Raw genomic sequence first — 13,079 nt, forward strand, 5'->3', positions numbered from 1 at the left:
ACTTGAACTGGCGCCTACATGGGATGCCAGCATTGCAGGCGGCGGCTTTAATTGCTATGTCACAGCACCAGCACCAGTAAGTGAATCTTTAAAAAAGGAAAGACGCTTACCCTCAACTGCCCTCATGGACACAAGGCCAGGACAAAGCTCACTCCAGCCTCCCTCTCTCAGGCAAACTGCAACTAAAACTCTGGACAAGATACAAACAGCAAATACAGGTGATCTGAACCCACCAAACCAACCCACCAGCCTAGCGTGGCGACACAGCACAGCACAGCACAGCACAGGGCCTCTGCTGCTATCCCTCACAGCCACGGGCTGACTGGCAACTGGAGCTCCAGCCACGGCCCAGCGCTGGGAGAGAGGACTGGAGGACACATTGTCAGCCTGGGAAAAGATCAGAATTCAATCCCAAAGTGTGGGTCCCACTCAGTGCACGCTGCTTTCACGCCATCCCCATCGCCAGGTGGAGAAATCACAAAGTCCAGCCCAGGCCGGTGCCGCGGCTCACTAGGCTAATCCTCCGCCTTGCGGCGCTGGCACTAGTCCTGGTCAGGGCGCCGGATTCTGTCCCGGTTGCCCCTCTTCCAGGCCAGCTCTCTGTTGTGGCCCGAGAGTGCAGTGGAGGATGGCCCAAGTGCTTGGGCCCTGCACCCCATGGGAGACCAGGATAAGTACCTGGTTCCTGCCATTGGATCAGCGCAGTGCACCGGCCGCAGCACGGCAGCCATTGGAGGGTGAACCAAAGGCAAAGGAAGACCTTTCTCTCTCTCTATCTCACTGTCCACTCTGCCTGTCAAAAAAAAAAAAAAAAAAAAAAAAAAAAAAAAAAAAGTCCAGCCCTGTCTGAAAAAGGCACAGCTAGAGCAGACTCTAGAGGCAAGCAGGAGTTCTGGAGTGGTTGTCACAGCTGCGAGTGTCCTGGCCCCAGAGCTACAACTTGAATACAAAGGCCTAATTTCTGGAGCAGGGGTGGGGGTGGGGAAAGGCTCCTATGGTTCGAAGAATGTGAGGGGAAATCCTGAGGGTTCACTTTACAACACAGTAACCATTAGAGAACCCTTTCAGGCCAGAGAAACCAAGCAAAGAGGCCCTGCAAAACGGAAATGGGGCGTGTGTGTGTGTGTGTGTGTGTGTGTGTGTTGGAGGGTGCTCTGCAGAGTGGGAAACCCAAGACAAAGGCCCCCAATCCTGTGAGGCACCAGGCTCACTGCTGAGGTGCGAAGGCAGGGGACAGACCCAAAGCGCCATCCACTCCAAGAAACTGACCAGGGACCGGAAATGGCTGCTCAGGTCTCTGGCCGAGTCCTGAAAGCAGCTGATGTGTGGGACAGAACCACACGCTGGGGAGATGGAAATGAGAGTAAAACCAGAGCCCGCCAGAGCCCGTCGAGGGCGAGACGGAACGGGCGATACGCATCTAGCTGGGTGGACTGAGTGCTAACACAGACCTCGACACTGTCCAGAGGACCCCCATGTCATATGCAACCTGGGGCGCGTCTGGGATCCAACGCAAGATCACTCGACACACAAACACAGGAAAACGGGGCTGGGTCCCGGGAGGGGAAAGGCAGCCCACAGATGCCAGCCTTGAGACGAGTCAGATGTCTCACGGATCAGATAAAGACTCCCAAGCAGCTCTTACGACTCTGCTCCATGAGGCAAAGGTAAACACGCTTGAAATGAATGGGAGGGAAAACATCCTTGGCTGAGAACAGGAGTTACCTCTTCACAAAACGTGGACGTGGCAGAAAAGATGTCGGAAACAAACGCACACACGACTCTGAGGAGGCAGTGGGAGACGACAGAGGCGCAAACGTGAAGACGGATCTACAGGGACCATTCAGTGGAAGAAGAGCAAGACCGAGCCATGCGACCAGTGCACCAGGGACCTGCAGAAGAGCAGCCTGAGACAGAACATTCCAGACAAAGGAGTCCAAGAAGTCGAGAAGAGGGATTGGAACAGGAAAGGTCCTTGAATGCGTAATGCCTAAAACCTCACCCATTTAGGGAAAGCAAAAAACATTCACACTCAAGAACTCAATGAGCGGTTCTGTGTGGAGAGCACCTTTCCTCACATGCACTCACCCAAGCCCACCTACAGTCAGGCACCCTGGGGACCAGGGCACCTGCTGCGCTGTGGACTCTGCCGGCCCTCCGGGAGCTCCTGTGCTGCAAGCTTTAGTTCCCAGTGTGGCTGAGGTGGGGCCCAGCCGCAGGTGGCACCCTCATCCTAGTGCAAGTTTGTTTTGTTTTCTAAAGATTTTATCTAGGCCGGCACTGCGGCTCAATAGGCTAATCCTCCGCCTTGCGGTGCCAGCACACCGGGTTCTAGTCCTGGTCGGAGCGCCGGATTCTGTCCCAGTTGCCCCTCTTCCAGGCCAGCTCTCTGCTGTGGCCTGGGAGTGCAGTGGAGGATGGCCCAAGTCCTTGGGCCCTGCACCCCATGGGAGACCAGGAGAAACACCTGGCTCCTGCCTTCGGATCAGCGCAGTGCGCTGGCCACAGCGGCCATTGGAGGGTGAACCAACGGCAAAGGAAGACCTTTCTCTCTGTCTCTCTCTCACTGTCCACTCTACCTGTCAAAAAAAAAAAAAAAAAAAAAAAAAAGATTTTATTTAGTTGAGAGGTAGTTACAGAGGGAGGCAAAGACAGACAGGTCTTTCATCTGCTGGTTCACTCTCAGGATGGCCCCAATGGCCAGAGCTGAGCTGATCCAAAGCCAGGAGCCAGGAGACACTTCTGGGTCTCCCACATGGATGCAAGGGCCCAAGCACTTGGGCCATTCTCCACTGCTTCTCCAGGCCATAAGCCGAGAGCTGGATTGGAACAGAAGCAACTAGACATGAACTGGTGCCCATGTGGGAAGCTGGTGCCACAGGTGCAGGCTTGGCCTACTATGCCACAGTGCCGGCCCCCAGAGCACTCATTTGGGAACAGGTTGCTACTGAGGAGGGAGCCAGGGATGGACAGCTCTCTCGCTTCCCGTGTGGCAGTGGGATCCCTCCTTCAACCACCGCAAAGCCACGTGCTGTTAGGAAACCATGGAGGCCCAGCCCTGCGGTTGCCCAGTCTTAGATTTTTCAGCCTCCAAGACTGAACTACATGAACCCATTTCCTTTGTCAAGTCAGCCTGCTCTGGGCATGTTGTTCTAGTAACAGGAGACATCATTAAAGTATTGCGAATTTTGTATTCAGCAAATGGCCCACTGGGAAGTGAGGGCTACACAGATACTCAGATGGGGGACAAGCCCTGGTGTCCTGCCATCAGCAGCACACTGAACAAATGCTGAAGAAGCCCTCAGGCTCCAAAGAAACCATACTGGACAGAGGTGGAATGCCAGAAAGGCAGAGAAAGGGGAACGCTAACCACACAGAGAATATAAGACATTTCTTGAAAAACATTTTGCCCTTTAAAGGTCAGAGTTAGAGAGAGGGGCAGACAGATCTTCCACCCACTGATTCACTCCCCAGACCGCTGCAACAGCCAGGGCTGGGCCAGGCTGCAGCCAGGAGCTTCATCTGAGCTTCCCACATGGGTGCAGGGGCCCAAAGACTTTACTCGTCTTTTGCTGCTTTTCCCAGGCCATTAGCAGGGAGCTGGGTCAGAAGTGGAGCAGCTGGGATAAACCATCAACTGCGGCATCTTCATTGACAGCTGTGACATAATCATAGGAGGGTAAAGGGACCTGTGTGGTTGCAGGGCTTCCACATTTCACATGAAAAATTTAGGCTAAAAAGACTGGGAAGGGAGGTGGGGGGCATTGTGGTGCGGTGGGGTGGGCAGAGCTGTTGGTTGCAATGCCGGCACCTCATATGGGCGCTGGTTTGAGTTCCAGCTGCTCCATTTCCAATCTAGCTCCTTGCTAATGTGCCTGGGAAAGCAGTGGAGGATGGCCCAAGTGCTTGGGCCCCTGTAACCTCGTGGGAGACCTTTGGAGCAGCCCAGCTCGGCCATTCCATTCCAGGAGATGAAAGATCACTCTCTTCCCCTGCCACTCAAATAAATAAATAAACCTTAAAAAAAAATAAAGACTGTGAAGGGCTAAACATGCATACTGTAACCCCCAGTACAGCCATTAAAATAACAAAATAAAGCGAGCCAAAAAACCAATGGAAAAATCAAAACATCGTACTTAAAAATATCTAAATAGCTGGAAAGACATGAAAGGGAGCAAAGAGGAACAAAAAAGTAAAGAAAAAGAGACAGAAATATTTGACCTAAGCACAACCAGATCAATTATTACAACAAATGTAAACACAACGTGTTCATCCTGAGCCCCAACATTAAGCTTTTTCTGGAAAAAAAAAAAAAAGATCCAGTTTTAAGTTATCTAGATGAAATCCAGTCTAAGTGTAAAAGTGTGAGTTAAAAAAGTCAAAAAGATTATAAAGATGTTATACAAATAAAAGCACCTGGAATGTGTTAATCAAAGTAGACTTCAGAAGAAATGTTTATATAATAGTGCCAAGGAGACATAAAAAAAGGCATCAGCCCATCAAGAAGACATAAAAGTACATTTTTAGGTAACAGAATTTCAAACTGCATGGATGAAGTGACAGAACTGAAAGTAGAAACACATACACAATTACAGGTGGATGCTTAACCAACTCCTGAGGGTCACAGACGACCTCGACAACACTACCCACCCCCACAACACCAGACCCCACCAGGAAACTTTCCTCTCCATCAAGACAGGCCACACCCAGGTCATAAAACAAACCTTAAATTCGTGTAAGACAGACACAGTTCTCTATCCCTAAGAAATTCAACTAGAAATCAGGAACAGAAAGGTAACTGGAAAATCTTCAAGTATTAGCAAGTCATCATTTTCATTTTTTAAAATGTATACTTTCATCTATTTGAAAGGGAAAAACAGAGATTTTCCATATGCTAGTTTACGCCTAGCATCAGCCAGGAACTCCATCCAGGGCTCTCACATTGTGTGCAGGGACCCAAGCACTTGGACAAGCATCTGCCTCCTCCCAGGATACACTCACAGGAATCTGGATTGGAAGCAGACTGCTGGAACCTGACCCGGCAACCTGATGTAGGACGTGGGCACCCAAAGCAGTGGCTTGAGCCACTGAACAACACTCAACCTTCAACACTTAAATAAAATGGGTCAAAGAAAGACAGTCAAAGGAAATTAGAAAATACTCTAAACTTATCACAATGAGATCACCACACACCCAAAACACGAAGGATGCAACTGAAGCAGTGCTTTGACACTGACGTGTATTTATTCATAACTGACACATACATACATCCACATGGGGTCCAGTGCGGTACTCCAGTGCAAGTACACAACATGTAAGGACCAGGTTCATTAGCATACCCGTCACCTCAAATGCTGATCACTCGTGTTGGGAACATGCAGAATCCCATTAAGCTACTCTGAGACATACAATTACTGTTCAGTGAGTCACCCACCAAGTTATCCCTCCCACCCAGCTGTACCCAGGCACCCATGGCCCATGCTCCTCCTCCCAGCCTCTGGTGATCCCTGTTCTTCTGAGATCAGCTTTCTAAGCTTTCACACTGAAGTGAGAACATGCAGTAGTTTTCTTTCTGTGCTGACACAATGTCCTCCTGCCTCATTTCTGCTGCTGCAAACGACAAGACTGCATCCCTTTTTATGGCTGAGTACTATTCCACTGCACAGAGGTAACCACATGCTCTTTATCCACTCATCCACCAGCGGAGCACCCAGGTCGACTCCACACCCTGGCTGTGTGAGCAGTGCAACAATAAACACGGGAGTGCAGGCATCTCGTGGACATTCCGGCTTCCTTTCCTTTGGATATAAAAACCCACAGTGCGACTGTTGGACCGTACAGCAGTTCTGGTTCTAGATTTCTGAGGAAACTCCAGTTTCCCACAGGGCTGCACTGATTACCATTCCCATCAATGGTGTAGGAGAGCTCCCCTTTCTCTACATCTTCACCAGAATCTGAGTCTTTATTGCTCGTTAGCCATACGAACAGGTGTGATAGTATCACTGTGGCTTTAATTTCCTTTCCCTGATGATTTCAGATACTTGCTGCCCATTTGTGCATTTTCTCTTCAGACATGGCTACTCAGATCATCTGCCCACTTTCTAAACTGGATTTGGGTGGGGTGGGGTGGGTGTTGGGTTGAGTTCTTTCATCTCAGCAGCTGGACAGCTTGGAAGTATTTTCTCCCATTCTGTTTCTGTGAAGAATGTCATGGTATTGTGACAGGGACTGCACTGACTGTAGACTAATTTTAGTAGTATGGACATTCAAAAACATTAGTTCTTCAAACCCTTGACCACGGGATGGCTTTCCAGGTCTTACTGATCTCTTCCACCCCTTTGTTCCAATTTAGTCCGAGTTATTTTTCAGTTTTTGCTGCTGTTGTTTTAATGGGACTGCTTTCTTCATTGAAATGTTACTAATTTTTGCAAGCTGATCTTGTACCCGGAATTTTCACTGAAATCTCGTCAGTTGACAGGTCTTTGTTTTGTAATTTTGGGTTTTTTTGGTGGAGGTTTTGTTTTCCTGTATGTAGGATCATGTCGACGGCAAACAGGGACAATTTGGCTTCCTCCTTTCCAAACCGGATGCCTTTACGTCTCACTTCGTTGCTCTGGGCAGCACTCTCAGTCACTATTGATAAGGGATGCACTACTCTGGCATGAGCATGTGGTTCAATGATTTCGGTTTTTAAAAATCTGTTGGTCCTTGTTTGGTGTTGGTCTAACGTAGGGTGCAAGCTGGAGGCAGGAATGTAGGTGCAGCTGGGGGCAGCATCCCACAGACGCTAAGTCCGTCTCTTTCACTGCTGTCTGGGTGACCTGTCCGTTGACACGTGGGTGCTGAGGTCCCCAGCTTCTATTGTCGAGCAGCCTCTCCCTTCCTCTAAATGTAACAGAGTTTGATTTACAGTAGTGTGTATATGTGCTCACAATGGTTACCACCTTTGTGAACCAGTCCTTTTTTCATTATTTAATGTGTCTGAAGTAAGTTTCTCATTGGCAGCACACAGCTGAATTTTGGTTCTTATCCAGTCTATACTCTTCTGGGAGCTGGACCCATTTACATTTAAGGTTATTACTAATAGTAACAACGTACTTCCGTCATTCTGTCCAGCGTCTTCTGGCTGTCTTGTGTGTCCTGTCAATCTCTTCCTCTCTTACTGTCAAACTTTGTGTTTTGGTGACTGCAGTGGTAACGTTTTATCGCTTTCTGGCTCATCTGTGTATCTACTCTGCTAATGACTGTACACTTCGGTGGCTTTCCTGAGGGCAGTTACTGTACTGCCTCTAGATGTAGGACTTCCTGGAGCGCTTCCTGCAAGGCTGGCCTAGTGGTGATGAATTCCCTTAGTTTCTGCTTATCTGAGAAGGACCTGACTTCCCCTTCGTGTCTGAAGGTTAGCCTTGCTGGGTACAGGATTCTCGGCTGGTAGTTCTTCCCTTTCAGCACTCTGAACACATCATTCCACTCTCTCCGGGCCTGCAAGGTTTCTGCCGAGAAGTCTGCCGTCAGCCTAACAGGAGTCCCCTTGTACGTGACCTGGCGTTTTCCTCGTGCAGCCTTAAGAATTCTCTCTTTGTCTTTGACTTTGGACAGCGTGATCACAATGTGCCTGGGAGAAGACCTCTTGGGGTCGTGTCTACTTGGGGTTCGTTGAGCTTCCTGGATCTGGATGTCTGTGTCTTTTCTAAGACTTGGGAAGTTTTCAGCTATTATTTCATAAAAGATGCTTTCTGTGCCTTTCTCCATTTCTTCTCCCTCTGGAATTCCTAAAATGCGAATATTCGTTTGCTTAATGGTGTCCTGTAGGTGTTGCACGCTTTCTTTACACTTTTTCAATGTTTCTTCCTTGTCTTTTCCTGACTGGATTAATTCAGAAGACCTATCTTCGACTTTAGAAATCCTTCTTTCTAAACGATCTAGTCTCTTGTTGTAGCACTCAAATGCATTTACTTTGTTCACCGAGTTCTTCGGCTGCAAGACTTCCCGTTGGTTCTTTTCTTCGGTATCTTTCCCCACACTGACTACATTACTGAAATCATGAATCGACTTTTTCATATCTTCAAGCTGTTGACTGAGATTTGCCTCTATCTCACGGAGCAACTTCAAGATTTGTACACAGAATTCCCTGTCAGACATTTCTTTAACTTCCTCTTCTTCGAGAGGTGCTGTTGCAAGCTTAATGTGCTGCCTTGAAGGTGGCATGGTTCCTTGCTGTTTTATGTTTCTGGTGTCTCTACGTTGGTATCTGTGCTAGTGCAACAGTAATTTTTTCCAGTTTTACAGGTATTTTCTTTCTCTAGAGAAAAACAAAAGTATCGATTTGCTGTGATGTGTCAGCTTTGATCGTGGGTGGGCACAGCGCTGCACTTTGTGTGTGTCTTCTTCAGTTGTTCCGCTAGCCCTAGGTTGTGAGTAGCAGGGCGCACGGTGCTGCAGCCACTTGTGTGAGTGCAGGGGGAGAGCGGGGGGATGACGGCAGAGGCTCCAAAGTGGGACTGTGCGGGGTGATGCACTCCAGCACCAGGTCCAGTTTCAAGATGGCACAGAGCTATAGGAGCGGAGGTCACAAGCAACGAGGGTAGATGACGTGGACTCGTACTCTGACACTAAAACTCTGGCACGCCACTCCAGGCTGCGGTCAAGGGTGCTGAGGGCTGGGAGCGTCTGTGTGGTTGTCCACAGGCAACGGGGGCCTCGCTGTCCTCTCTGTGGTGCTGTGCTGGATTCCTGGGCTCCGGGGGGCTCTCACTTGCTCCCCTGCCACTACGCAGCGTACAGTCAGAATGCAGCCGTGGACTCTCTGTGGCGAGCCCTTCTGCAGAGGGCACGAGCGACAGGCAGCTCTACTCAGCCATCTTGCTGAAGTCACTCTCCTAGAGGGAAATTCACAGTGTCAGATGTTGACATCACAAGAAAAGAAAGGTCTCTCAACAGCCAGTTGGCTTCTTCATTAAACTAGGAAAAAAACAGCAAAATAAGCCCAAAGTAAGCAAAGGAACAATAAAATTACACAAAAATAAATGATAGAGAATAACAAAATCATAGAGAAAATTTTTAAAAACCCAGAAGAAAGAAAAAACAGAGGATGTTTTTTAAAAATATCAATAAAATTGGGGGATGGTGCTGTGGCACGTGGGTAAACCTCACCACCTGCAGTGTCAGCATCCCATATGGGCACTGATTTGAGACCTGGCTGCTTCACTCCCAATCCAGTTCTCTGCCGTGGCCTGGGAAAGCAGTGGAAGATGGCCCAAGTGCTTGGGCCCCTGCACCCGCGTGGGAGACCTGGAAGAAGCTCCTGGCTCCTGGGTTTGAATAGGCCCAACTCTGGCCTTTGCAGCCATTTGGGGAGTGAACCAGCAGATGGTAGACCTTTCTCTCTGCCTCTCTGTAACTCTGCCTTCCAAATAATTAAATAAATAAATAAATAAATAAAAGGATTATCACTACAGATATCAGAAATGTTAAAAGATGTTATATCATGACCAACTCAATGCACAAAAATTACATTACTTTAGCAAAAATAACAGTTGAAAGACTCAGAATAGGTGGAGAAAGAGATGACCAGAAGAGCCCCACAGTGATTTGAGGAATGTATTTTCATATTAAATCCTTGCCAAAAAAGAAAAAAGAAAAAAAAAAAAAAAAAACACTCCAGTCCACATTATGTTACTGGCAAATACTACCAAACATTAAAAAAAATAACACCAGGTTTTTAAAACATACATATTTTTTTCTTCCAGAAAAATAAGAGTAAATTTTCTAACTTTGAGGCTAGCAATACTTTAATACCAAATCAGTTTGCACAAAAATGGAAAACCACTAAACATTATCCCTCATGGATATAGACATAAAATGCCTCAACCACATCAAATCCAGCAGTATATAAAAATACATCACAGTCAGCTGCAGAGTATCTCAGGAATGAACATGATCAATACCCCAAATCCAAGCACTATTACATTCATACCAGAACACTAAAGAAAAACCACAGAATCAATTAATACAATGTATTGGGCCAAACTCATTAATTAACCATTCATGATTTTTTAAAAAGTTTTGGGGTAGGCATTTAGTGTGGCAGTTAAGACACCACCTGGGTCCTTGGTGTGGAGTCCCCACACTGGGCCCCATCTCCAGCTTCCTACTAATGTGTCCCCTGGAAGGACAGTGATGGCTCAAGTGCTTCAGATCCTGCAACCCACCTGGGAGTCCCGGATGGAATTCCCAGCTCCCAGTATCAGCCTGGCCCAATTCCAGCTGTTGTGGGCATCTGAGGGGTAAATCAATGGAGGGAGAGCTCTCTGTCTCTACCTTCCAAAACAAATTTAAAAATAAATAAGTATCAAATACTTTCGATAAGCATAATCCATAAGAGAAAAAAAAATGAAAAGCTTGACTTTTCCTCTCTGAGAGATAGGTAACTATTAACAAGGGACAGGAGTGTGGCTGCTTTCCATATCCGAAGGCTCTGCTTCCTGCTAATGCATCCTGGGAAGCAGAAAGAATTCGGGTCCCTGCCACCCACAAGAGAGACTCAGATGGAGTTCCTGGTCACTCTGCCTTTTCAATACATAAAGGCTGGAAGCGCTGGCATCCCATATGGGCACCGGTTCAAGTCCCGGCTGCTCCTCTTTCAATCCAGCTCTCTGCTATGGCCTGGGAGAGCAGCAGAAGATGGCCCAAGTCCTTGGGCCCCTGCACCCACGTGGGAGACCCAGAGGAGGCTCCTGGCTAAGGATCAGCTCAGCTCTGGCCGTTGTGGCCATCTGGGGACTGAACCAGTGGATGGAAGACCTCTCTCTCTGTCTCTACCTCTCTCTGTAACTCTTTCAAATAAATGAAATCTTAAAAAAAAAAATGCAAAGAGAAATCTATAGACAGGAAGAAAATTCTTGCCTACAGATCTGGCAAAGAATCTGTGTATTGAATCTGAAGAACTGTCAAGATTCAGTAATAAAACAAAATAAAAACAAATTTAAAAAGCAGAAAAGATCTGAATACGTCAACAAAGAAGACATGCTAATAGAAAGTAAGGACCGGAAATCCTACAGAACATCTTTGTTCCACAAGGAAGCACAAGCTAAGGCCACACCGAGATGCCACTGCACACTCAGCAGGGTCGCTAAAGCGCAGCACGTGAACTACTGAAGGAATACACTGCGATGGAATTCCAAAACGGCCCAGCCGCTTGGCTGTGAATTTTGGTCATTTTCTTTAAATCGCACAAAAGGCCCCGAATGGAAACCACCCCAGCATCTGGCAGCAGCTGAACAAACAGTGGCACCTCCACACAATGAAATACACCCGTACTCCACAGAGAGGGTAGGAAGTACTGACACCCGCTTCCACAGGAACAAGTCTCAAAATAATCGCGTCGGGCAAAAGAAGGCAGAAAGAGTAAACAGTGCCAGTCTATTTATGTAAAATTCTAGGAAATGCAAACTGACCCAGAGCCACAGCAGGCGGGTTAGTGGGGACCTGGGGAAGGGAAGTGCGGGGGGCGCATTGGGGGAGGCAGACTTTGGGAACAATGGAGATGTTCTTTATCTTGAGTGTGGGGATGGTGTCACAGGTGTTGAAATGTGTCCAACTGTCCACTTTAATTATGTGACATTTACTGTATATCAATTACACCTCCTCAGTAAAACAGCAGCAAACTCCCCAGCAGCGTGGCAATCCAGTCACAAACGCATTTGGCACAGAGGGTCAAGCTGCCACTTGTGACACCCACTTCCCACATCAGAGTGCCTGGTCAACTCCTCACCTCTGCTCCCAATCCAGGCTCCTCTAACGTGCACCCTGGAAGCAGCAGGTGGTGGCACAAGTACTTCGGTCCCTGCCACCCACAGGGAGTCAGAGCTTCAGGCTCCTGGTACTGGTGTAGCCCTGCTCTGGCTGTAGCAGGCACTTGGGGGGTGAATCAGCAGATGGAAGATATCTCCGCCTTTCAAATAAAAATGAAAATAAAATGTACTACAGATTGGAACAGACATTCCATCTAAGCGGACAGATGGAAAAGCACAACGATTTCCGAATACTAGTAGCCAAGCAGGGAAGCACAAATTAGACGCATAATGAAACACTACTGCACACCTATTAGAATGGCTAAAATCAAAGGGGAGAAAAAATCAGATGTTGGCAGAGCCAGCTCTGTGGTGGAGCGGATAAAGCTGCCATCTGTGGCGCCAGCATCTCATATGGGTGCCAGTTTGAGTCTCAGCTGCTCCACCTTTTTATTTTTTTTTCCTGATCAAGGCTCGTTTATTCAACAAATCCAGTAGTATTTAAACATAACCAGCACACAAAAGATTTACATATCTAAAAGACTTTTGGGGTTACAAAGAGTTCCCCACAAGGTTCTTCTACTTAACAGATCGTAAAATGTAATCATTGATTACAAGGGTACAATAAAACACCTAAGGGATAAATGCAGGTTTCAGTGTGACTGATTATCTACGTCTCTCTTGTGAGAAGTGTAACAGTGAGATAGGGTTCTTCTTGCCTCTTCCGGGAACCTCCTTAGCCTTTTGTCTGTGCCGGGATGTCTCCATCTATATGCTTAAGCGTAAACAGAAGGGGCGACTGCCTGCGGCTGCCCACATTTCCCCCTTTATTTTTTGAGGCATTGTTCCTGTCTTAGGTTGCCCACGTCTCTTCTTGCCCAGACATCCTCTGAGGCTCCTGTCTTAGGTTGGTACAAGGAGACCGAGTCTTACCCGTCATTGGAATTCAATGCCATCCTTTTTGGCTTGGGGGTGAAGCTGTGAGCGCAACTTTAAAATCTCAGACCAAACGGCACCAAATAACACAGAGAGGCATTAGAATATACAGGGGAGGCACAGAAGAAAAAGCAGGGCTGCTCCACTTTTGATCCAGCTCCCTGCTAATGCACCTGGGAAAGCAGCAGAGGATAGCTCAAGTACTGGGCCCCTACACCCTTGTGGGAGACCTGGAAGTTCCTGGCTCCTGACTCCAGATTGGCCAAGTTCCTGGGGTTGTAGCCATTTGGAGAGTGAGTCAGCACATGAAAGGATCTTTTTCTCTCTCTCTGAACTCTGCCTTTCAAATGA

General features: G+C 47.7%; 1 protein-coding gene across 6 annotated transcripts in view; it reads right to left on the reverse strand.

The window, feature by feature from the left end:
* The window catches only part of GNB1L (G protein subunit beta 1 like), a 60,165-nt gene that overhangs the window by 34,046 nt on the left and 13,040 nt on the right, over window positions 1-13,079 (reverse strand). For 2 of the 6 annotated variants that reach the window (XM_070065879.1, XM_070065880.1), the window contains one exon: window positions 11,774-11,953. The exons of the other annotated variants lie outside the window; for them this stretch is intronic. The gene's annotated coding sequence lies outside the window, so the exon portion shown is untranslated. The remainder of the gene's footprint in view (window positions 1-11,773; window positions 11,954-13,079) is intronic. 6 annotated transcript variants of the gene reach the window in all.

Source organism: Oryctolagus cuniculus, chromosome 21 (assembly GCF_964237555.1).
Source record: "Oryctolagus cuniculus chromosome 21, mOryCun1.1, whole genome shotgun sequence".
NCBI classification, from domain to species: domain Eukaryota; kingdom Metazoa; phylum Chordata; class Mammalia; order Lagomorpha; family Leporidae; genus Oryctolagus; species Oryctolagus cuniculus.